Here is a 27669-nt window from a genome sequence, read left to right on the forward strand (position 1 = left end):
ATGAATTAATAAAGTAGTGAATTATTAATACCACTAAAATATCCTCAATGACCATGACATGGTAAGCTACTATTTTTCCACTACTGAAGCAAAGCTCAATTTTTATTAATTAGATTACTTATGTCTTTTAAAATTTGTATTTTTTTTGTTGTTGTTTCCAAGCTTTGGATCAAAAGAAGAAATGATTATTTCCCTTTTTCTGTAAGTCAGAGACCAGAGCCTATCCATGTAAAACCCATTTTATTATAGAGTCAATAATTTAACTTGAAATTTCCCTGGTGGAACCATGTAAAATTAACTGAGAAGACAACACATACAAACAGACAAAAAAAATGTGCTACATATATTTCATAAGGATGAAACAAAAATCGCTAGTATGATAACATTGTAACACTGTTGTATTAAGCACAAACTTCTATCAGGCTAAGTGCATCTATCTTCTTTTGATCTCAGACAATACTTCCTTTCCTGAAGTCAAGCACAACTGTATTATAAGTAACTTTACAATCTGTTTCTAATTTGGCCAACAAATTGAAATGAGCTTAGATATGTTTGTTGTAAAGCAGCAGGGATTACTATAATTCCATAGACTAACTCTCAAAATGAAAAATGAAAAATTCTCTTCTGCTATCCCCTTTCCTTTCCAGCCCCTTTTCTCTGGCACCTCTTACCTCCCTTCAAAGATAAGTGGCCTTAGTCCTGCTATATTGGCCCGGCCATGGTAGGTCACATTGCACAAGGTACCCACCATCTCAAAGCCTACAGCAAAACATATGTTCCTTTGTCACACAGAGCCCACTAAAAATCAGGACAGCTGTCCAGGAAAATGTCATGCATGTAGCAACTCAAAAATTGAGGGTGCTTTGACCCCATTGTTCCACTCTTGCAATAAGTCACCTTAAATTGATGAAGCAGAAAGAGACCCCTACAGAGTCATGCCTCAGATGCCCCGTGCTTTTTCCAGGTTGTGAAACACACTGGTCCTTCCTGCAACTCACTGATTCTAACTAATCATGCTGCTCCATATACCTGCAAGACTGAAAAGAATGATTTTGTGTACAGAAAGGACTTAGTACTGAACACCAGAATTTCCTATTGCATCCTTTCAATTTCCATTGCTTTTCCTGCTACTCATCTCTCTGATTTGCCTGGGCCAGTTCAGGTCTATGTAAGCAGTTAAACTTTCCTCTCTTCCCTACCACAAATGCTTAAGTAGGCCTTGGCCATAAAGCTTCAAGACTTACAAGGGAGCAGACATCGTCAGTCTTAATCATCAGTGTGCTCCTAGCACCTAGTACTGTCTGAAGAGTAATAGTCTTTCAATAAAACTTGACCAAGTTAATTAAAACATATATTGTTAAAATTTTGATACTGTCTTTGTTGGTTTGGAGGTTATTTTTGCAAGGGGAAACAATATAATACAGAACATGTATTTTGTATGATTATTTATAATAGTCACTCAAAGAACCATACACAAAAGAGTACAGGAAATCTGTCCACACACGAAGACCAAAGAATCCAGCTGAGGGCCTGGATCCCACGAAAATGTTCTACATGAGTCTAGCTGAATAACTAGAGATCATAACAGTGCTTCCCACAAATCCACCTGGAGGCCCAGAGCCCACGACAACGGCTCATGCAGGCGTGTTTCATGGATCTGTGCTGGAAAGGCCCAAAGGTCAGTGGTGGAATCTAGGAAGTCTGTGCTATCAGAATGAAGGACCTGTGCTAGCAGGCTGAGTGATCTGCACTGGAGCCAGGAAGCAATGCTCAGAAGAACCAGAGCTCCCTTGAAAGTTACCACAGCCATCGTTGGCAACAGTGAGGTCCAGAGCTCCTCCGATGATCAAGGTGGCCGAGTTCCCATTAGGGAAGCTAACTCAGCAAGCTTCTCCTGGAGACTGGCAGCGCACCAACTTCCCCTCTGGAGCCAGGAAGCAATGCCCAAAATGAGGACCAGAGCTCCCCCAAAGTGAACCAAAGCCATTCTCAGTGCCAACGAGGTCCCAAGCTCCTCAGAGGATGAAAACAGCCAAGTACATCAGGAAAGCCAGCATGATGAGCTTCTCCAAAACCACCAACAGCTCCTTATAACTTTCACCAGCTCCAACACTGTCTAACGTATCTATATTCATCTGTTTGCTCAATAAACACTTCAAATTTCAGATGGAACAGTTATTTAATACTTCCATGAAGGTGAAAAGAGAGCACACTAAACCAACAAGAGTATAATCTGGCATTTTGTACCGATGCTATTTTTGCTATTTCTCTGATTGAGGGATGGTGTATACAGTGGCACACATCTCTGATTCCACATATTTTAACTTTTCAGACTCTACTTCTATTATTTCCAAAGGTTGTGAGGATAGTATTTAGTCAATACTCAAGGGGAATGAAATCAGCCAGTTGAAAATATCCATGCAATCCCATGTAACGGCAGCACTCTTCACAGCACCCAGGATGTACAATCAACCTGAAACCCTAATAAGTGGACCAATGTACGAAGAAAAGGTGGTGGATATTCCCACTGGAGTGTATTAAGCTGTTGAAAAACCTGTGATTCTGCCATTTGCCACATGGATGGACCGGGAGATCATTATGTTGAGTGACATTAGCCAGGCACAGAAAAACAAACACTGCGTTCTCTCACTTGTAAATGCGACCTAAAAGAGTGGCTCTCATAGACTTCCAGACATTTTATTCACCCCAGGAAGGAATTAGCATGCGTGAGAGAGCTGTCCTGAGTCTAGTGCCATGAGTTGCATTTTTGTTTTGAATTCCCTGCTTGTTTTCCACCTCTAGCCTTTGGCCTCCTGAGCATCTCCAGGTACCTCAAAGTGTTTTGAATTTCCCAAACACTTTTCAATGTAAAATTAAATTTTAATTCATTATAACTTGGCAAAAAATAAATAAAACATAAGCAGTGTTGTAAAATTGAACAATAGGATATTGCACCTGTCAAAGGACAGCGGAGCAGAGTGTGACTGACTCTCCACAGTATTTTTGGAGCTGATTACATTGCCCAAATATTTGGAAGGTAGGCTTTTGATTAACCACCTGGAAATTCCTGGGTCCTCATTCATAAACAACCCAAAGGGAAAATCTTGATATGTTGGCTAAAATAAGAAAGGAAATAGGCCATAAGTACGAAGGACTAGATGGCAAATAAGATATCTGCAAATAAGATATCAGGAATAAACACATGGGCTTGGTTTTCAGTACTCTGTAGTAAAATGATTCTTCCTTTTTAGTGCCACCAACCCATTTAGGAATCTAAGGAAAGCTAAGGATCCTATCCCTACACAAAAGTAAACACATAATGTTACATATAATACCAAGGATTCCAGACTTAACCCCACTGACAGGTGCAGTCAGTAAAATATCATTGGTTTTGTAAGAAGAAAAAATGCATGCCAAATGTCAGGAAATCTAAGCTAATGGGCATTTTTTTAGAGTGGTATGTTCAAATTGATGAATTTTTTATTTAACAGGAAGATAACAATCATTTTTACCTTTTTTATTTATGCATTTTATTGTTGTTGTTTTGTTTTTGTGGTACCGGGAATTGAATTCACAACCTAGTACTTGCCAGACAGGCGCTTTGCCACTGAGCTATATCTCTGACCCTCATTTATGCGTATTTATGAAGCATCTAAAGTTACAGAATTTTAGGGACTTACAGGCTAGAAGAACCATAGACTGGTAATTTGAAAGAGAGACAGACACACATACACACTCAGACACACACACCCCATACCCATGAAACAATCCCTACCATCCTCCAGCTAGTGAAACATCCACTATGCCCCAACGTTTATTTTTTTCATGGCCACTTGTGACTCTTTCAATCCTACTGGTACCACCCCTCCCCCATGCCCAGTCCCCAAGGCCCTCTTCTTTCCATCCCTGTCTATTTGTCAGCACATTGTAGAGTGTGGTGGCAACAGGATGAGACAATCTGTGCTTCCTGTCCAGCATTTTCCCCTTAGCATAGTTATTGTGAGACTCATTGAGTGGAGTGCATGCAGTTCATTCCTTTTTAACTGCTGAGTAATATTCTATTGTCTAGATAAACATTTGCTCATTCATCTGTTGGTAGACAATGGGTTATTTTCAGGTTTTGCTTTTTGCAAACAAAAGCCCATTAGGAACATGTGTGCCCAAGTCTTAGTATAGACATGTGCTTTTCTCTTTATTTGGTAAATACCTAAGTGTGGGATTGATTCTATGGTAGATGGGATATATCTTTCACTTTTAAAGTACCTGACACACTGTTTTCCCAAGTTGTTGTTGTGTTTTACATTTCTCCAAGCAGTGTGTGAGGTTGGCCTTTCTTCATATCCCAGGCAGCTCTGAGGTTGGTCTTACTTTTTCTATTCCAATAGATGAGTAGAGGTATTCTACTGTTTTAGTTTGGGATTCCCTAATGGCCACCAACGTTAGATATCTGTTCATATGATTATTTGCCATTCTTATATTTTGTTTAGGAAGTCTGTGTTAAAACATTTAGGTCATTTAAAGCATTGAGTTATTTGTTTCCTTATGATTTTTACATTTTGAAATTTTTATTTTAAGGAGAGACAGGTAAGAAAGGAATGTAAAAATGACACAAAGTTTCAAAGCAGGATAATAAGAAATTAGCAATAATTAATGTATTGCATATTGTTATCTTCAAAGTAGTTGCTCAGCTTACAAGATGTAGGCATGCAAAATTAAACAACCAGTATAAGCACAAACCAATCTTTTCAACAGACTAAAAGAGAGTAGTAGTATAATTATGTCACCTATCTTGTATGTATATATACATTTCCCTTTCTTCTTTTATATATATAAGTATATATACATATATATATATATATATATGTATTCTTGTGTGTGTATATATATTTTTTCTTTTCCCTTACTTCCTTTCTTCTTTCCCCATGTGTTTTTCTTTTCTTTGGAGCAGTTTCTTTACCTTTCTCAATATCTATTGCAGATTAGTTTTTACCTCCTTTGTATTTGTAATTATTTTTAAATAAAAATCGTATACAAAACAATGAGTGATCTGGTTATATGTTAAAGTAGAGATTGCAAACTCAGTTGCCTACAATGGTCAGAGTGATAAAGTAAATAATAAGGCTGATCAGCATACAAAGAAGAATGGGTCAGAAGTAGAATATTAACCCTTTATATATACCATGTTACGCAGAAAGTGGTAATCAACATTACTGTGATATGGTATTATGGTTTAGAGCTAGAATGTCCACCAAAATCTGCTGCATTCACAGGTGGGATGTCTAAGAGTTGTCAGATTATGAGTCACTATACTCATCAATGCCTTAGTCCAATCATGAATTCATGGCTGAATGTGTGGGTAGGAAGAGGAGCACAGTTGGAGAAAGTGGGCCCTGGGCCTGTGTGTTCAGAGGGTACAATGTCTGGCATGGGTTCTTTTCCTGTCTCTGCTTTCAGACATGGTGAGTTGAACAGTTTTCCCCTGCCGTGCTTCTCTGCCCTGTGCTTTCTGCAGACCATGCACTGAAACCTCAGACACCGTGAGTCAAAATAAACCTCTCCTCCTTTAACTTGCAAGTGCCAGCTCTTTTGTCCCAACAGTGCAAAGACGATCAGTAGAGTTAGTAATAAGTGGTAGAGGCTGTGGCAAGTATGGGTGTACTGTCAATGGTAGGAAGCTGGTCATCAGGCAAGGCAAACTAGGGGCCATCTTAAATCCTGTCCCAGTGGTATAAAACGTTTCTCTTATTCTTCAAGATAAGACTCAAATATAAATTTTTATGTAAAATCTCTCATGTTAAACATGTTTCAAAAGCACTTTTAACATTATTTTTTTAAACAATATGTGGACAAAACCAAGCCCACCTACTCATCCTATTTCACTTGCAGCATGAGAAATTTCTGTGTAAAATAGTAAAATAAATATGTTTTATCCTAGAATCCACCATGATGTCATCTTATTTTATTTTATTTTATTTTATTTTATTTTCATGATGGTATTTTAAAAATAAACTCTGTATGGGTCATACTTCCTACTTTAAAATCTGTATGGGTCATACTATCTGTATGGGTTATACTTCAAACTTCAGTAAGTTCCAATTATTCAAGAATAATGACTAAAGTAAGGTTCTTCTTTACATTTAGTGTTTCTTAATTTTCAATCTTTTAATTTTAAGTTTTTACTTTCCTCTTCCTATACTTTATCTTACTTGGCCCTCCTAGTGAGATGTTTATAGCATTTAAAGGATCTCCCTGTCTGTAAATTAGAATTTTGAATTCAAAGGAAAATTGGAGTTCAAACAACTGACAGCTGGGGAAGTATAGAGAGAAGATAAGAAATAAAGGTTTAGGGCTCCTGTCCAATCTTCACCCCTTCTGTCCTATTGCATGTCATATACTAAGGCTTGTGCATGCTGTGTTCACTGTTGAAGGAGGTACAGCATTTGCCGAACGTCCACACCCATCAGACACTATGGGAGACAATAGATCTGTAAGGTGGTTACTAGGTTACCATTTGACACATGAAGAAACTGAGACAGATATGAAAGGATAAAACCAAAGCCACATATAGAAGAAGTGCCAGAGTCTCCCTTGGAACATAGTACTGTTGCTATGCTTTTTATCTAGATGTCCCCCTAAAGCCTCATTTGGTCATAGGTCACCCCTTTATGGGGTGACTGGATCTAGGGTGTGTGATGCTAGGATCAAGGATGTGATGCTGGGATTGCCTCATGGTTGGATGCTAGGATTAAGGCTGTCCCTCTCTGGACTTGTGTGTTACCACCCCAGGAATGGGTAGTCTGGATAAGATACAAGGGAAAGAGGGTCTCTGTGAGTTGTTTGCTTGCTGCTTGCTGTCTTCTGCCTGCCCTGCATTTCCATGGACTGCTTCTCCTCTGTGATGCCTCTTGGCCAAGCTACCCTACCTTAGAGCCTGCTGACCATGGGCTGAAATCTCTGGGAACTGTGAGGGAAATAAACCTTTCCTCCTTTAACATTGGGTGCCAAGTATTTTATATTAGCAGTGAGAAAAGTACATGGGACAATTGTCTACATTTAGAATCAGATTTTGAGCTGGACAGTCCAGTAATCTCATGAGAGTTTATGGCCAAAACTTCAGAGGGGGGAATATGGAAGTGATATTCTCACCTCCTACTCCATCTCCATTATTTTTTGGTGAATAAAAACATGAACATGACTAAAATGTAAGCTACAATTTGATTATGGATCACCAGGCTACTCTGGCTAGTCATTTTGTGAGATATGGGGGCAAGAAGGAACGATGGCAATCTGAACCCAGAATTTACATTTGGCTTTTTCTGATGTTCATCTATGCCCTTGGCACCAGAAATGGCAAGGAAGCCCACTCTGCTCACTCCCCAACTTTCGACAGTCTGCACTTCTCACATCTCCAGTGAGTCAGGGCTATGTAGCTTCTGACGACAATCATTGACTGAGCCTGATTGGTTTAGGAAGAAAACACTTCTAGGTTGGACCATTCAGATCCTTTTTGCTGGGAATGGAGAGGTGACACAAAGCACAGAAGCAGAGTTGATCATTGTTGGGTGCATTTGAACTACATAGCTATAAGAACTTGGGGTCTCACATCCTGCAGAACAGCCTCAATATACCCTGTGTACTTAGGAGTGAAAGAGAGAATGTGCAGAAAGAGAAAGGAGAGGAAGAACATGCCTATAATACTTACTACTTAATAGGCCTTTACTTTCAGAGACAATCATATTACATGGATGGTGGATGACCACTGAGCCTAAGTCCTAAGATCACATAGCTGTCCAGTCAGTGGTAGAGGAAGAATACCAACACAAATGTGTATGACTAACCCCTACACTCCTCTGGCTCTACTCTACCTAATTACACACAGTGGAACTTTCTAAGCCCTCATTGTCTTTGACGCCCCAGTAGCATCCAACGTAATGATCCCTTCCCTTTCAGCTTTCATAAATTTGCCCTTCCCTTGAGTCTCCACTCTGTTCTTCTTCCAATCTGCAAGGTCCTGACTTACTGTTCTTTTCACCACTCTGAATTATTTATAATGTCTCTCTCCAAAAATGTTATAACTTTATTACTAAGATATAGAGTACTATCTTGCTATCCTCCCAAAATACTAGTTTTTGGCTTTGGATATCAACAGCTTATATTTCTGGCTCAATCTTTTTGTCTTTTGGTTTTTTGAGAGAGGGTCTTTTGTTGTTCAGGCTGGCCTTGAACTCACTATGTAGCCCCACCTGGCCTTAAACCTGTGGCAATACTCCTGCCTCAGCCTCCTGAGTGCTGGGATTATAGGTATGCATCAACTCGCTCGGCTATGGCTCTAATTTTTAATCTCTGATCTGTTTATAGATTCTCATTTCTGCTCTAAAAATCAATATATAGAATAGTACTCATCCTCTGCCCAAATCATCTATCTCCTGCTGATTTTCCAATTTTTGTTTTCTTTTGGTTTGCTTGTATTACTAATTACATCACTAATCTCTGGTCACCATTCCTTAAAAATGCTTACATATTTAGGAATCCATCCCTTGGCCTCCACATTTATTTGCCTCATTCCCTATCTTATGTCATAGGTCTTGAACTCTAAATTGCAGTTTGTTTCTCTCTGGACCTCACCCAATCATCAAGGTCCAATGCAAGTGTGATTTTTATTATCCTGTGTAAGTTTCTATGTGTAAGGGAGCCAGACCCATGTTGTCTTACATTCCCATTCTTTCTCCTGGTGTATACTGATATCATTATTTACCTCTATATGTCTACATATATATGTATATATGTGTATATATATATATATATATATATATATTTGCATTCTGAAGTAGGATAAATTTTTTGAGAATAAAAACTTTACAGCCATAGCTATACTCCTCATTGTATTTAACTTAATGCTTTACACATAATTGGTACTTTTTTACTATTGTAATTTTCTTTTTGGCATAAAGTGGTTCCATCCTTTAGGTTAATTCGGTGAAAAGGAAAAGGAAAGAAAAGCCAGCCAAGAAGATGGAAAGAAAGTTTGAAGAAAACCAAAGCTCACCAAAAATAGATATTTACTAAAGTAAATAAGCCTCATGTTTTAAAAAGTGAAAATCCACAGATGATGGACTTACAATTTTCCTCCTCAGTACCTAGAAATATCTTTGAAATGAGTGCTCCTGTCACAGCTCTTTTTAATTGTGGCTATGTGACACATTACATCACATGATTGTTGTGATGTATGATGTCCACAAGTTTATGGAACATCTGCTGGGTGCCATTGTGCTTCCAATATATGTCAAGATGAAGTTACCCTGGGTCTGGTTGAAGAGAACACAGGAGATTGAATGATTGCATGTTGAGCTCAAAGCCAAAAACCCCATGAAGAGCCAGGGGAGTCTTATCTACACTAAAGTTGTTTGTTCTTGGTGCTGTGGTCAGACATTAGTTCTCTGTGGCATGTACTAATAACCATGTAACCATCCAGCAACTTTTAGAAGCAATCTATTCCTGTTTCTTCCATAACGCATTCTACTAATTTTGCCCCAGAAAATTCATTGATATATTAAACACTTTAAATTTAATTTTAGTTGTACAGAAAGGATGTGGTCTAAGTTCTAGCACAGAGGTTTGCTCTATCAGATGCACTGCCCATGAGGTAGGAAGGAGGAACATTTCTCTGAAATGTTTCCATCTGTCTGTTAGATACCGTATCCCCTCAGTAATATGCTGGTGTGGCTTACTGACCGTCTTTCCCTGGTAAGGACTTGAATTGGGTATAAATTCACATGCTTTATGTAAAGAGCCTTCCTCACCTCAGAAATAATCACACTCCATCCCCAATGCACCAGAAACAAATTAGAAGTGAGACCAATACAGAGACTCCACCTAAGTGCTTTGGGAAGCTGATCATGCTCCACCATTTTCAGTGTTTAAGTCCCAGTTGCCTTAATAGCTTAACCTTGAGATTTTATTGTTCCATCCTTAAGAATTTTAACAATAACCCACCAGTTCTTTATCCAGGAGGAACTTCATGGATTAGGTTAGAGTCAGCCTCCCTTTCTTTATCTTTATCCTTTTTGACTGAAACTGTGAGGCTGACAGCTACATGAAGCTTCCTAGCCATTTTTCTCTTACATCAAATGAAACCAGGTTGATTTGTTACCCTCTCTGAAATGTGAGTTGTAATTGATACTCAGTAGAAGCTCTCTAAATTGAGAACATGACTGAATGCCACTAGCTTCAAATGATCTGCTTTCTCAAATTATGTTAGTTTTACTAGCGGTGCCTTATAAATTGTCAGGGTAAAAATGGCTCAGTGTGTTCCCCTCCACATTGTAGGGACTGAACTAATGAATGTCATGCTGGTTAAAATGTCTAACTTGTACTGTAATTTATTCAACTATCTCAATATTCAAGGGAAAGATGAAAATTTCAAAGTCAGATACTATGAATTTCAAGTGCTTATTATGAACATTTGCCTAGAAACAAAATGAAAACACCCTACGTGAAACATATAATTCATTTTACTTATTTATTTATACCTGCAGTAGTGGGGACTGAACCTAGGGCCCTGGGGTAAGCTAGGCAAGCTCTCTGCCACTTAACTACAGCCCCATATCAATTCATTTTAACATATCTTTAAAGCTAATGTCAGGCAGGCCTCATGGGATATGATCCAAAAGGAACGACGAAATGAAAGAAGCAGGTGTTTATTCATCACCTAAAATGCAGCACATGCTGTGGTTGGCGCTAAAACATATCGTTGTGTTAAACTTTTGGCACTAATGGGAGCAAACTGTTTCACAATCTTTTGATGATAAGGAGAATCCAGTCCCGAAAGGTTAAATAACTTTCTCAGTATCCCACAAACGTTAATCACAAAGTCAGTGTCAGTTTCATTTATTGTTGCTGGGACAAAATACCTGACATCACCAAGTTAAGAGAGGAAAGGTTTAATTTTGCTCATAGTTTGTTGAGGTTTTAATCTGCTGTGAGCTGGTTCCAAGGCAAGGTGGCACAGTAGAGGGACATGTCAGAGGAGAAACAGTCCATGGCAGGGCTTGGACAGAAAAAAGCAGCAACAACAGCAGCAGCAACAGTAGCAACATCAGCAAGCCTCCCTTTCCCTTTAATTCCATACAGGCTATAAGCCTATTGATAGGCGCCACTCACACTGGATAGATCTTCTGTTTTCAGTAAAGCCACTCAGTCACACCCAGAAACACACTAATCCAATCAGTGGAGGGACCTGGTTACCACTCACCCATAATCCATATTCACCAGCCACCTCTGAAATGCCCCCACCTATCTGTACATGAGTCTTTGGAGGTACAATCAAGATTCAAGCCATAGCAGTCAGGAAACAACACTGATGCCTCAAGCTCCAAATCTGAAGCTATTTCCTTTTCTGCTCCTCACCAATAATTCCCAGTGTTATTGATTTTATGGAGATATGTCTTTCATTCTTATACTTGTGCCTTGAAGAAATTAGAATAAAACTGGCATGGTGGTACCTGTCAGTAATTCCAGCACTCAAACAGGCTGAGGCAGAAGGATCACAAGTTCAAGCCCAGCCTGGGCAGTTTAGTGACTTAGTGAGACCCTGTCTCAAAATTAAACATAAAAAGGGATGAGGATACAGCTCAGTGTGAAGGCCCTGGGTTCAGTTCCCAGCAGGAAGGAAAATGAAATAAGAAAACTAAATAAAATAATAAAAAGTTGCACAAAAGACATTAACCTGGCAACTCACTCTCATATAGCTCTGCAATGCACTTCCTAATATCGTCTTTCTAATTCCAGCCTCCTGACTTATGCTGAACAGGAGTGAAATACACAACTTCTCTTTCAATCTCACTCTCTCTCTCTTTCTCTTCATCTTTATCTGCTCTAAGAGCGCTGTCTGAGCTTCTCTTTAACTTTTAAATGCACTCTATCCTTATCATATACAGCAGATTTCCATTTCCCACTTTTGCCCCTCAAAAGACAAACAATTTGACGTAGATGGAAAAATCAGAGTTTTTTAAAACTTGTGTATCACATAAAGTAAAAGAGACTTTGAGGAGTCACAGATTATCTGTACTAAAGACTGTTTGATGTTTTTTACACCAGCTTGCCTTTATTCTATTCAATTGTTAATATATCCAGTCACTTTATGTATTATGTTAAATTTATTTTTCTTTTGAAAAAGTGTTACCTTCCCTCCCTCTGCCATGGCCTTCTACATCTCCTCTGTCTCAGACACAAGCAATCGTCTTGAAAATCATCGTTCTGAAACAGAGCCGGCCTATCCATAATGCTCATTAATGCAGCATCCTCCAGCCAGACAGCGTCATTTATAACCTAGGAAGGAGGCTGAGACAGCTTCATATCTGCAGCCTCAGCTCACCAATTTATGCAAGCAGAGCTAGTGACTCAGGCAGTCAGAAATCTCCCAAGGAGCAGTAAATACACACAAAACAGGGAAGAAATCGTGGTGGATAGAGGTGTTCATATAGTGAGAATCCGATCAATGAGGGTATAGCCAACTGGAAAAATAAAATCCCAGGAAAACAATCAGGTCAGGTGATGATTTAGTGTCGGTAAGACGAGAAGGAAGCAAAGTGCTCCACAAGGTTTGCAGCTGGGTCATACAGTGGCTCTTTCTTCCTTAATCTTTTGTATTCGACCTGTTTACTTCCCCAAAATTCTTGCCCGGCTAAGCATTTGTATAAAATGGGTGTTTGACAACTGTGTCAAGCTAATTGGTAAGAGTAGTAACTCCTAATGACTGTCCTATAGATAAAGTGGAGTTTGAGTGAGGGGAGCCCTAATTTACCCCCATGAGGAAGGAATCTATAGAAAGTAATGGTTGAAAATCGTCATTCTCTCATTAACTTCAAGGCACTTGGGCAAAGTACAATGAATGATTAGTTGGTTTATGTATTTTTTAAATGAAGAATTTGTTAAGGCATAAATGGGCACAAGACTATGGAGCCTTTATTGTCTGTATATTAATGACTCCTGCTAGTCTATTCACTGTAGAGCAAGGGTTTTACACTACAACTCATTGAACACCTTCCACTGCCTTTAGAGAAGATTTGCATTTCCTTACCATGCTGTTTTGATGCATTACATCCTGATCGCCTGGTAAAAACTTGAGACATCAGTACGCACGCATAAATTTGTTTCAGTGAAATTTTTTAATGTGAATTATGAAAATAAAAGGTATAAAAGTAAAAGACAAAGGGAAACAAACACATTTTACCTTCAGTAGAGTGAGACTGAGACAGCCTTAGTTTTCTCTCCTGTGACACAAAACAGAGGAAAACAGAAATAGATAGAGGGGCAAAGAAGGTTGTCATCTAGATGCACCAACCTTCCTATTAGACAGCAGCATAAGTTCCTGTTCAGCTAGGTAATCTCTCCAAAAAAATTTACCTGGAAAAAAAAATGGACGATGCACTCCAGAAGAACAGAAGTCATCTTCAAGCATAAAAGGAGATGAAATATAGAGAACCATACATTCCAATTTAAGAAACATCAGAGATAAGAGTGAAAATAATAAATTAAAATGGACTAGGGGCTTTGCTTTGTTTCAGAGTTGAAAGTAGGTAAATAAGATTATCTGTGGGTAGATTTTTTAAAAAATATTTACTAGAAGCCAATAAAACATTGATAAAGAATACATAATTTGCAAACTACTTTATGACTTCCTGCAGTAATACAAATCAATAAAATGATTTTAAACCAGTAAACATGAAAAATCTATGATCATAGTTAGACTGTATATCCTGATAAACGTATCTAGGTCTAATTTTCCCATTAAATTTTTCAACACATTAAAAAAAACTCTAGCTATATGCTAATTTCTCAAGACATTTTGTAAAGAAAATTACTGAAAAGATTAAAAGTAAAGAGAAAGAGGGAAAGTCAAGAGCTCATAGAAGGGAGGGTAGAGATGATCAAATCATGATGTGTATATGTATGGAAAGATCAAATTAACCCATTAATTCATACAACTAATATGTGTTAATAATTATAATTAAACAAAATAGGAATATAACAATAGATAACAAAATCATGAAACAGGAATATACTGACAAAAATTAATAGTGGAAATAATAAGAGCATTTCCTGAAGTAATTAGCATATGTGGACTGATTTACATCAATGATAACATTAGCTGACCAATGTACACAATAGTTTCACCTTGAATGAAAAACTATATAAGGTTGGTAGTACTCTCCCTTTTTGTACCATAGGATTTTTTTTTCTGGTACCAGGAATCGAACTCACGACCTCTCGCTTGCCAGGCAGGCACTGTGCCACACTGAGCTAAATTCCCAGCCCCTTCTCCCTTTCTGTAGACTCATGTATAAAAACCAGAAGCTCATGGTTTGAAGAAAAAATTGTCGAAGATTGCAAGGATAGTCAAAGTAGAGCCAGAGCTCTATGCACCTAAAATTTATATAATTCATTATTGCATTATACTTTATTTCAAAGGAAAATTTGGAGTTCACTAAGAATATCTTATCATAAATATGTCACCTACCTGTTTAAGATACTAAAATCATCTCAGCATGGAAAAAATCTGTGACTGCATGTTACTAACACCCCTTCTCTTTCACTTTCTCACTCTGATGGAGCTACGTACTATGTTGTAAGCTTATCTATGTAGAGGGTCATAACACACAAAAAAATAAGGAAGCCCTTTGCAAGCATCCACAGGGCACCTAAGGTTCTTGCTCTGACGCTCCTCAAGGAACCGAATCTTGAAAATAACACAGGTGAGCTTGAAAGCAGATCCTCCTCCTGGCAAGCTTTTAACAACTTAGCCTTTGCTTGTAGACTTGTAAAAAACCCTGAAGAAGAAAGATCCAGGTAGGCCACGGGACTTGCAATGTCCTAGAACTGTGAGATAGCAAACACTGCTTTTAACCATGTAGATTCATGGAAAACTGTTACCCAGCAATAAGTAACTAGTCCAGGTAGCATCATATGCTACAGAAAGATCAAGGAAAGGATGACATCAAGGTGAGTCGTGAAATGCCTAAGAGTTTTAAGAGTGGCCACCCAAACTGGAGTGTGCTATTAGCTAGTGGAGTTCATAGATCCCTAGATGTCACATTATCTGCAAGCATGGAGTAGTCCTTTATAATCAATAATTGTCCCATGCCAAATGCCAGCAGTGCCCTGCAAAAAAAATATAGACAAAGGCCCTGTGGTGCTGAGGCAGAGAAATGCAGATGGTCTGGGGGGTTGAGACAACTGTAATGGAGAAAAGAGTAAAGCAAGAAATTAATGAAACTCATGTCTAGAGTGCTGAAACCTTAAGTATTAGTTTAATATAATATATATTTATATATATTACTTTAAATATATGCTTGACAGAACACAGGATTTATTTCAGAAAGCACATAGGGCTAAACTTAAAGGTAGAGGTCAATTGGTAAAAGTTCTTTAAAGAGGAGGGATAACAGACTACTAAAAGTTTATTGTTCACTTTAATATAATAACAATATTTTTCCACTATCCTGACTACTCCGTGTGGAGCTATACGTCAGCTACTGAGCATTGTGCATTTCTCCATTAAAAATATTTTGCCTTTTATTCCCTTTTACTGGCTACTGTTAATATTTTTATTATGATACTGATAACTGGGAGTCACTCACCTTATTTGCTTTGCTTTAAGGAGTTTAAGTAAATAGCAATAATAACATCTGGTGTACTGCAGAATGTAGCATTGCTTCACTCTTCATGCAGAAAGATGGAGGTAGGTGGTTAACTTTCCATCCTGAGCTAATCCCTCCGAAGATATGCATTCTCTGCATCTGCTTTGACCTGATGAAAAAGCTGTGCTAGCTGAAGTTGACAACTGGGAAGACAGCCAGGCTCATTGTACTCTGTGTTCCTAAATGAAATCCATACAGACACGAAGCCTAAACCAGGGATGAAAGCATCACCATACAGTGTTTTCCTTTCTTTTCCTCTTGTTTAATTCCCTATAATGCAGTCACTTTTTCTTCCTTCTGCTCGACAGCTTTCAAGGAAGCATCAAGTAAAAAGTGTGTGATTTTAATCCATAGAAACTAGGTTATTTGTGAATATAAGCTATTGATCTCTTTGTGTAATAAAACAATCTCTTGCCGGGAAAGGCAAGAGGATACTTTACAAGTAGAATGCCAATCCAAACTATAACTCTCAGTACTCACAGACATCATACTTATTCTGAGAGCAAATGCACTGTCTTGTGCATGCTTATTCCACTTACAAATATAATGTCTGAGGAATAAGAGTGTCCATGTGACTTCCATTGCTTGTAGATGATCCATAAAATTGCTAGATGGGCCAGGTTTTGTGAACTCTTGAGTAGCCATAAACCCTGCACAACATATGCTTTCTCTGGGCTGTGTAAGAAATGTTCCCCCTTACATATAGTTTGCCCCATAGGGAGAAGAGTGAGAGGGGATTTAAGGCCAGCTGTTTATAACTGAGCGTAGAAGGCTTTAATCAATATGCACTCTTTAGCTTGGCTCACTATCCCAAACACCCTAATTAATTCTTTGGGATAAAAAATCCATCCACAGATTCAAATTGCAGCTGAATCAAACACCACATGAAAAGCAGTGTAAGATTAAAGGGCAAAAAGTGCAAAGTGGGTAAAATAACATTTGTTCCATTTTTAGATTGAGTTCACAGTTTCGACTTTCATTTGGTAATTCATTCCCTAGGGAGGAGAGATCATCAGAGCAGTTTGATTGTTAAATTAGGTTGTTAATAAATTCTATCATATGTTCAGCAATCTTGCACTCTGCTCTCTCTAGCCCCACATGTACTGAAGAGGGTAAGTAAGATGTTACTTCCAGAATTTCGATGCAGGATGCAAAAGTATCGTGTGACAGAGAATTTACTGTCCAGTGTAAGAAGTCCACAACTGGACAGCTTTCCATTTTGATGTCTTGGACAATTTCAGTTGAATGTGTCTTTTGGGGATTTTGAATCTAAATCACTCAAGATAATTGGTAAGTGAGAGTTAGCATTAGAGAGAAGCGATTACAAGCAGGTACAACAAATTTATTGCAATTATTTCTAAACAGAGGTCAATTTTAGGCTGGAAAATTGAATTTAAAAGTCGTTGTTGGATATATCGGAGTAAAATCGTACATTTTTGTCCATTCACTCTACTCTACTGGCTTTTATAAAAATACTTCATTATTATAGGGCAAGCACTCATGTTTTGTAACGTCTTTTGTGGCTTGGGATTATGTACTTTGTGTAGCAGTAACAATAAGAGCGAGAATACAGTAGCTAACTCTATGCTAAGCTCTGTACATAGGATAACATATTTAATTTTCTTAACCCCCTGTGGCGGGACTATTATCAATCCCAGAAAGAATGCAACTTCCTCAAGGTTTCGCAGGCATTTGATAAATATATCAGCTTGTTTCTGGTATGTCAGCAAAGAAGGAAACATAAATCTCTGCTTAAAGAAATACGAAATTACATACCAATAGGATAACTGGCTCAGGGAGCAGATGGGAGTGGTTACAGGCATCCAGGAAGGAAGACCCACACAACAAGTATCTTCTCTGGGTGCTGCCAAAGAAAAGAGTCTCCAGTGACCATGTACGGGAAGACAATAGATCTGGTGTCACAGGTGCTTAAAGTTGGGAAGCAGGTGTCTGGATTTACCATCCTGAAAAAACTATTTGCAAAGAAAGAAACATAATTGTAAAAAGGGGCCAGGGATATAGCTCAGTGGCAAAAGTGCCTTCCTGGCAAGCACAAGGTCCTGAGTTCGATTCCCAGTACCAAAAAAAAAAACAAACAAAAAAACAAACAAACAAAGAAAAGAAAACAACTCGGGGCTGGGTATATAGCTCAGTGGCATAGTGCCTGCCTGGCAAGCGTGAGCTCATGAGTTCTATTCTTGGTACCTTTCCCCCAAAAAGGAAACTGGAACATTCTTAGGAAAAGAGAAAATGAATGTCATGTAACCATATTTGACGATGCCTAGTACAAGGGTGGAGCTGTTGTATTTCCCAAGCATTTAACTGCTTCCAGAAATCAGATGCTTATGCTGTTCATAGCTCCATGGTAAAATGCTCTCACTATTGTGTCATACAAGAAATCATTTGAGATAAAAGAGAAACTTAGGATAGATTTAATCTCAGGTTAGAAGATTTACTTTACAGCTTAAATGCACACTCTTTGAAGGCCTCTACTTCTTTGGGAGAATATGATTGAATTTACACCATTTCGTCACAGACCTGCTGGAGCCTGTATCCGGAACAGCTCTTGGCAACTACTCCAGATTATTTGGAAAATGGAATATGGGTTGGTGTTGCTTCTCTCCCTGGCCTGTTGAGCTCACTAAATAGGAGAAGAACGCTCCGTGTAATAAATAGTATTGGGAAACTTGGATATCCCCTGGCAAAAGCATGAGGTTGGGCCTTATCTTCCACAATATAAAAATAACGCAAAATGGATTTAAAACATCAACAGGAGACTTAAAGCTGAAGCTCTTAGAAAAAAATACAGGTGTCTAACTGTTAATCCTGATATGCCAGCATGGTTGGATTAAGAAGCACCTAGCAGATTAGTAAAGCACACTTTTGTTTGTGTCTGGGTGGGCCATGGAGACAAGACCTTGGGTACCATATCTAGTCTCTTGGTACCTTCATCTCTACCACTTTCCCCTTGCTCTGCTTCCCAGTGAGCATGAGTTCAGCATCTTTGCTCTGCTATGCTCTTTCAACATGATGTGTCTGCCTTGAAGCCAGTAAACATGGACTGAAGCCCTGAAACCCTGAATTAAATTAAATCGCTCCACCTTTATGTTGTGGACGTTGGGTGCTATGTCCCGATGATGGGAAAGCTAATACAAAGATGAAAACATGACACTGGATTTTGCAGTGGTTAGTTTGGCATGTCATTAAAATCACAGGAAACAAAATAAATAGGCCTATGGTGTTATATCAAACTTAGAAAAAGCTTTTCTGGGTCAAAAGATGAGTAAACAGTTAATCTACCAAATGGTATAATGTATATGCAAAACATATGTCTGACAAGGGGTTAATATCCAAGATACATAAAGGTTTTCTACAATTCAAAGCAAATAATCTGATTTAAAAAGCAAATAAAAACTTTAACCTTGTCCAGAAAAGACATGGAAGTAGCCAATAACCTTAGGAAAAAACAGGTAACACTGCTAATAATCGGAGAAATATAAATCAAAATCACACTGAGATGTCTCTTTATCATCAACTGAGATGATTACCACTGAAGAAAAATAAAGAAAAAAGAAAAGAAAGAAAGAAGAATGAAAGGAAAGAAAAAAGAAAAGAAAAAAGAGAAAAAGAAAGAGCAAGTAGTATTGAGGATGTTACAAAATTGAAACCTGGAACGCTTTTGGCCTGCTAGTGGCAATGTAAAATTGCAGAACTGCTATGGAAAACAGCATAGTACTGAAGTCCATTAAACAAAACCAGCACTGCCATATAATGCCTCCAACCCATTCTGTGAATATACCCGAAGTAATTGAATGCAGGGCATCAAAGAGATATTTGCACACCCATCTTAATAGCATTATTCACAATAGCTAGTGGATATCATGCAGATGTCCATCAGCGGATGAATGGATAAATGCAGTGTAGAGTGCACATAAAATGAAATACCACTCAGCATTAAAAAGAAAGGAATACCTATCTTATGCTACCAAGTGGGTGAACAGTAAACACAGTATGTTGATGAAATGAGTCAATGACAAAAAAAAGACAAGTACTATGTGATTTCCCATATTAAAGATACTTATAATGAGGATCTGTAATTCATAAAAGCTGAAAGTAGAATGTTGATTAATGGAAGTTGGAGGAAGATAAGAAATGGGAATTGCCTTATGAGAATAGAATTTCAGATTTACAGTATTTTATGGTGCATGCGTGTGTTTATTTACCATAGATCTTTCTTTTAGGAAGGGGACTGTGTGTCATTATAATTCATACATATGAGATGACTCTGTTAAGGCCTAGGTCTAACATAGTGCATGACAGATGGCTATGGATATGCTGATAGAGTCGATCTACAATTTCAGCTAAAGGTATTAACAATACTGAGATGGTGCAAACAGTATACTTTGTTATGCTCAGTTTTTCAATTCTTTCCTCAAAACCCTATTAAGCATGTTGTACTAAGCACAACATAGCCTGAAAGTATTATATCTTTTTTCCTAATGCTACTGAAGTCAATTTCCTGAACATCTTGATTTTAATTACCTCTTCAATGCCTGCTGTAGAATTTTTTGCTAAAGTAGGGAATCAGGAAAATTGTGTTGTTAGAAATCTTTTTTTTTTTTTCAGTTCATCTTTTTTTTTATGTACCAGAGCATAGGGATGACTAAAGCAGCCTGCAAGCTGTAATTTGAAATGACTTCCAAGGACTTTTCTTCTAGACGTAGGCTGTTTTCCTTCTGTTAATCATAGCTTCACCATGTGATACTATGTGTGTACGATACACATAACACTCCTCCATCAGCCATTCATTCCCAATTCCAACGTTTATGTGATGCTTAGTAGCTACATTACACTTGCAACCATAATTCAAACAGAAGCAGGCTGAATATATACTTGATCATTCCAAGTCAGCAAAGAACACGAGATAGTGATAGATTTTAAGAAGCATCTTCTTGAATATAGAGAATTTGAACTTTATTCAAACTGCATTGCAAGGAAAAGTAGTATTTGTGATCCTAACCAATTAAAGCAGCAGTCTCACGTTGTAAGAATATGAGAATTTATATCTCAGCGAGGGGCTGAAGAATGAATCAATGAGGTTAGTCATCGTGAAACATTAATGAATACAAAATTTTTATTAGAAAAGAGATATGCATTTTCAGGAGAGGATGTGATGTTTATTTTAAGCAAACAAAACAACACTTTGAATTTGAATACATTTCCCCCTTACAAAACAAGCAGGCAGCAGAGCATGCCCTGGGCCAGAGGGCTGCAGATATACTCATTTCTGCTAAAGCTGCCAGGCATCCTTCTGCTAGGCCCTTCACTTCGCTGAGTTGTATTAGAAACTGCGCTCAAATTACAGGACGTCCTGTTGTTACTTAACTAAGGTAGGAGGAGAAAAAAGGCTTTGTGTAATTCTGCCTCTAGGCTCTTGTTAACTACAAAGAAAACAAGTGCAGAGACTCTACCTTGAATCTAAACATCTATTTAATCAAGATATTTATTACACAAAGTTTAATTGGCTGGACAGAAAGGTTGGCCCTTCCTTCCTGCCTAAAATGTTTCCAGTCTTGCTCTGATTTCTTCCAAGTTACTTTTGTCATTGTACTTCACCTTCGATTCTGCTGTTATTACTTTGCTTCTAGATTTTTTGCTCTACTATCGAACCCTAATAAAGCATTTTATTCTTTTAAAAAAGTATTTAATTTTGCTGACTACAGACATCTCTTTTATCCTTTTTCTTGTTTATCTCATTTCTGTTGCCTCATAATTCTTACATCAAAGCCTTCTTTTTTAAGTTAGTAACATCTCTGATGAGTAAAATCACCTTTTTTGGCACATGTTGAATGTTTCTTGGCTTAGTTTTCTTAGTTTTTTCTTAATTTTGGTCTACTTGGTCATCTATACTTTCTTCAGTAATTTTATTACTGCTGTTTTCTTTGTAATTGATCTATCTATGGTACTAATGATTCAACCCAGAGCCTTTTGCACTGAGCTCTATCCCCAACCCCTACTTCCCACCTCCCCCATCTTTGGATGTATCTTGCTATGTCACTAAGTTGCCGAGGCTGGGTCCAAAATTGCAGTCCTCCTGCCCAAACCTTCCAGAACATTGGGATTATGGTTGTATGGCACCATGTCCAACTTAATTGTTTTATTACAGTATTGCCATGGCATTGGTAGCCTGTGAGTCTTTGTCCATAATAGGGTATCTTAAGGGATAGTTTTCCCCTCATATTTTCCAGCAGCCCCCACTTTCTCTCCCTCTAATGCATCTCCCACCTATTTGAAGGTTAATTTTTCAAAAATCTCTTGCTGCATAAAATTTGGGAAATACTCTGGCCCTTGTTGCTCAGGGTAAGACATTTTGCTTAGTCAATGCCACTTTTTGAATATTCTCTGACTTCTCTAGCGGACCCCATTATGAACACTCAGAACACCCTAACATTTTTCTAGTTTGGCATTTGCTACATTGAAATCCTGTCGGTCTTGCTTGTTGCTGCATCTGTTGAACCTAGTGAGTCTTGATTCATCATAGCCGCTCAGCAACTGTTGAGTGAAAGAGTAAAGGATGTTTCTTCTTTTCAGATTTTACTTTTCAGGGACTATTTAAGGTATTTTGGATTTCTGATATTTGTCACTATTTGTCCCTTTGACACACTGAATAAAAATGCTTGTTATGAGCCAGAAGGCAGGTTCTTGTGAGAAAGTACTTGGGTAGTAGGTAGATGTGTTCTACATAGATTCCAAAGACCTTGACTTGACACATAAGGTTAACTTGCTTTTCTGAAAGTTGCACCTTCAGCAGATGATTCTGTCTCATTTAGTAAACAAAACCCTCTCTCTGATTCCTCCACCACAAAACAATAAAGGTTGATTTTTTAAGTTGATGGTTTGATGATTACATATCAGGATGTTACACCATTTAACACTATCTTTTCATTGAACTACAAATTATTGCTTATTTATTATTTCATTCTATAGTTAAGAACTCTGATGAATATACTTTTGGCTGGGTTTTGATATAACAATATAATATGGTCATGAGGAATAAGATTTGGGGTATATTTATTATCATGTGTTCATTATTTTAGGTGGTTTCTCTTTAGTTATCAGAAATTTTATTGTTTAAGGGCAAAATGCGGATGCTGTACTTTCATGATTTTTAATCTTCAGAGGAATTCTGCTGTGATTCCTATTTCAATACAGACTTTTTTCGGCTTTTATTTATTTTCTTGAAATGCTACATAACATTTGTGTTAGCATTTGCATTCAATTGATGGAAGTATATATTCTTTAGTGAGGCAGAGAGAGACTATCTCTCTGAAAACAACAACATAATATTATCCTTTCCATTTCCCATAATAAAGCCTTTGAAAATTCATTTAAATACTTGGCTTTCTTATCTAAGTTCTGCTTCTCAGGTAAATATTCTGCATGATGAGAACTTTTAGTTTTAGTCTTAGATTATAGAGAATAGATGATTTCTTGTAAGATATGTTAGAAATAACACAATTGTGTTGTACATTGCATAGATTTTTTTCCCTAGTTCTACTTCTTAACTTTCCTACTCTAAATTCATCTAGAGAAGTAATTTAAAACCCAAATTATATAAGGATGGAATACAAATCACCCTAAATTCTACCATATAAAGCATCCTCATGACTATTAACTTAGTATATTTTCTTCTTGCCTTAATCAGTTTATTTCTAACACATACACATAAATATTTTGAGACCATGCTATATATCATAGATACTTCCTTATACCATTTTCTTTTTAGATGTGTTGTAAATTATTTGATCATTCTTTTGAAATTTTCAGTGTTTCCCACTAGAAATAAGGTACATTCAATGAATATTTCTGTAACAGAGGAGTGTGTCTATCTTTCTGAATTTTTAAGATATATAAATAGAAATAATTCTGCTTCTAAGCATATGAGTATATGAATACAAATTGTTTTCCTATAAGCTTGCACCAGTATATACTCTCACTAGCAATACACTTGAGTGCTACTTTCCGCCTCCTTGCAACCATCATCCTTGTAAAATAGGGCAGTTTGGAGGCAAATTGTTGTATTTTATTCTAATCTACATTTTCTTGATTACTGGTAGCATGAACATTACTTCATGAATTGTTTAGGCATTTAACTCTCTCTTTAAATGAATTGTACTAGGCTGTTCCCTGTGTATAGCTTTACTGACCTTTGGCAATTTCTTCTATGTCCTTGTCTTGCTTCACAAGGGAAAGAAAACCCAAGATGCTCACTATGAACAAAATCAGAATTATGATAGTCTATGACCACTTTCTAGTTACACCTCCATCACAGAGGTGTTTAACCACTCTTTTTTGATAGACTTTCTTTTCAGAAAACTATACCCTCTGCTCTTTTCCCAGGGAACATTAGTTTCAAGAGAAATTTTAGGTGTTCTGCTAATAAGAAGTTACTCTGGTGATGTAAGTGGGGAATGACTCTGTTAAATAAAAAGTAATGGATATTTTATTATGGGTTTATGGCTTTAAAAATAATAAAAATTAGCTTCATAAAATTTTCTTACCGTACATACTGTGGTGCTTATCCCCCCAAAATCCAACTAATTTATAAACTATAAAGATGATAACAAAAGCCGCTTAAAATCATGCCCAGATAATGCTCATTAATACACTAGTGGCCCTCCTTTAGAATAGATAGAAATGTCTAGAAAACTGGGGTGATAATCTGCTTGAAGTTACTCTAGTTTTCTTCAATGGGAAATTTATCATTTTGTAAAGAAAATTTAGATTATGCTATTTTTACGCTGAAGCATCTTTCCTGTTACCTTCAAAGGTTCATCGGTGAAGACTGGTACCGCTCTAACTGCTTCTTTGCAATGGGTGTGTACTCCACCGCGACAGAGTTATTCAATTTGTTCAATTATTTTCACTCAGGTTTTTGAATTTTCCACCTTCTAATGATGCCAAAAAAATATTTTTGTTCACATACCGTACATTTTGGCAGTTTTAATTTTAATCAAAAATTCTAGAATAGTGTTTGTAGATAAAAGGACATGTGTGGTTTTAATTTTAAGAGATATTTCCAAACAGTTGGTGTAAGCTGCTGTAACAATTCACACATTTGCCAGCAATTATGAGCATTGTCTACTTTAATCACCACTATCAGTAGGTGATATGACACACTTAACAATTTTAACCACCCTAATACATGACTTTACTGCTATGTTACTTGATTTTGCATTTCCTTTGACTACAAAGAATGCTGATCATTTTTTCTTATGGTCACTTTTCATCTGAAATTATTTTTTTCTGTGAAGTTCTTGTACAAATCATGCAGTTATTTTTTCCTCTAAGTTTTCAAGCCACATTATTTTTCTCTAACAATTATGACTTCTTGAAATATACATACTTATCTCTGTATAGCGTGCATCTTTCAAGTATTATGTACACCCGAGAAAGCATAGGTGGGGTGTTATCCACTCACTGTTAGTAGCTTCAGAAGCATCCAGGGCCATGCAGGTACTCAGTGTGATGAAGGAACTAGGAATGAATAATTGAAATTCTCTTATTTAGAGACTAAATATTTTCTGAAACTACTATCCTTTTTTGACTTAGTGCATGGTTTCTTTTACTTTATAAAAAAGTTTTCATTTTTTTTTGTAGAGTCAGATGTACCTATGCTTTCAGCTGTCTTAATTATGCCTGCATTATTTCCTCCATAGTGAACACAGCCTACTAAATTTCCTTAGATACTTTCTCAAGTTTTACCTTTCAGGCTTTCAACACATCTGAATTTCTTTTTCTTCAGTGTCGACCGAATGCAACTTTATTTTATTTCTGCTGGATAACCAGTGGGATGCTGTGTTTACTGAGCAAGCCCTTTGTCTGTGTAATACTTTCTATTTTTGTATATTAAAATCCCACAAAACTCAGATTTATTTTCCACCTTTCTCTTTTGTTTCATTAGCTGTTCTAATGCTATTTTGACTATTATAATTTCTAGGTTATTTATTATTAATCTTTTTAATTGTCTTTGTTTTCATGTTTTATTTCATTATTTTCATACCCCTTTTGGGGGGGATTTTTCCGGTACTGGAAATCGAACTCAAGACCTTGCACTTGCCAGGCAGGCACTGTGCCGCTGAGCTAAATCCCCAGCCCCCTTTGTACCCATTTTCAACAAGGAACTTTCATCTGATTTTTCTAATTCTAAAGCTTTCACCTAAGTGTGTGAAATTTCATAAAATAGGTATATGAAATTTTATATTTTGATGTCATTACAGCTTGTCACTGCAGGAATGGACGATGACTCCACCCATAGCTTATTTCTTCTTCATCTGTAAAACGTTATAATTTTCTCTACCTAGATCAGCTCCTTTCTTCTTAAATTCATTTCAAGATAGTTATTAATAGCACACCGAGACCAGAAGGGAAAGGGACAAAGTACAAGGGCCTGAAAAATTAAAGGCAAGGTGAGATAAGCCTTGAGGGAAATTAGAGTGCGAAAGACAAAGAATTAATAAAATCTGCTGACGATGGAGAAGCTCACCAGCAACAAACCTGCAGTTTTGCACATCCTCTGACCCTGTGTCCTTTTGTGCACCAAAAAGCTGTATAGAAGCTTTTAGATTTAGGCATTTCCTCACTGTCCTTGCCTCTCTGTCCCTAGTGGGGGCTTTCCTTGTTGTTTGTCCTAATAAAACGTGCCCACTATCATTTGCTGCTGCTTGCTCTGTTCGGTCCCATCAATCTTTGTTTCCCTCAGGACAAGAACCCAGACGGAACAAACTCATTATCTTCTATTAAGTTTTGTGTATTTTGTACTTCCCAACATTTCTAAATTTGCTTTTACTTACTAGTTAACTGACCAGCTGTATTATTAGAGTGCAACCCTTTTACTAGTAAGTGATATAAGAATGTACTAAAAGCAAAAGCCATTGGTTCAGTGTTATAAAAATGAATGGCAGAGTGGACACAGCTCAGACTCCTCTGCTCAGCAGTTTTATGAGCCAAAGTCTCTGAGACAGGCAATAAGAAAATGTCTTTCAAAGCCGGATGAGGTGGGACATGCCTGCAGGAACAGATACCCTAGAGGCTGAAGCAGAAGGATTGCAAGTTCAAGCCCAGCTTGGGTAATTTAGCGGCTTAGTGAGACCCTATCTCAAAATAAAAATGAAACAGCTGGCGATATAGCTCAGAGGGAAGGCTCAGGCTCAACAGTCACACTGCACAGAAAACAAAAATAAAAATAAATAAAACAGTCTTTGAATGGAGATCTGCTGATGATTCACTTTTATCCTACTGTTTCCTCATATCACACATATAGGTTTCTTTTTATAGTTAGCTATGTATGAGGAGGTATAAACAAATTCTCAAAAGGGAGACTGACGTAGTCAATTTCTAGCTATACTTTTCATCAAATTAAATTGTACCCACAAAGAATCTTGCTCAAGTTATCCTTCAAGACAGGGGAAGACAACACGGTCCTGGAATTGTCCAGGCCCTATTTTTGATTCAGGGTCTATAGGATGTGTTCATCAAATACAGCTGTGCCAAGAAGGTACCCACATCCTAATGTATGTCGTTTACTTTCAAAAAATGCAAAACACATATCAGCGTTTGCATGTTACTCTTACTGTACAAAGAATATGAATTTAGAGAAATACAACTGGTAACATGCTTAATTCCCTTTATGTATCAAGCACTATTTTGAAGCTATGACGCATGAATTTGAAAACCGGGAATAGGAATCCTAGGATCAAAAGGGACCACAGTGCTAGCCTCTTCATGCTCTAGAACGTCATGTGGCACATTCTCTGTCCTCACGCTCCTTGTGCGGCTATTCCCTTCACCTTTGCCTTTTTCTATTTTTCTTCACTATTAGGTTTCTACCCTGACCTTCCTTACCTGTCTCACCTCAGCTGCACTGGGCCACTGGATCTTCTGTCTGCAGATTTGCAGCTCCACTGAGCAC

This window comes from Chinchilla lanigera, unplaced genomic scaffold (assembly GCF_000276665.1).
Source record: "Chinchilla lanigera isolate Chin_1 unplaced genomic scaffold, ChiLan1.0 scaffold00050, whole genome shotgun sequence".
Lineage (NCBI taxonomy): Eukaryota > Metazoa > Chordata > Mammalia > Rodentia > Chinchillidae > Chinchilla > Chinchilla lanigera.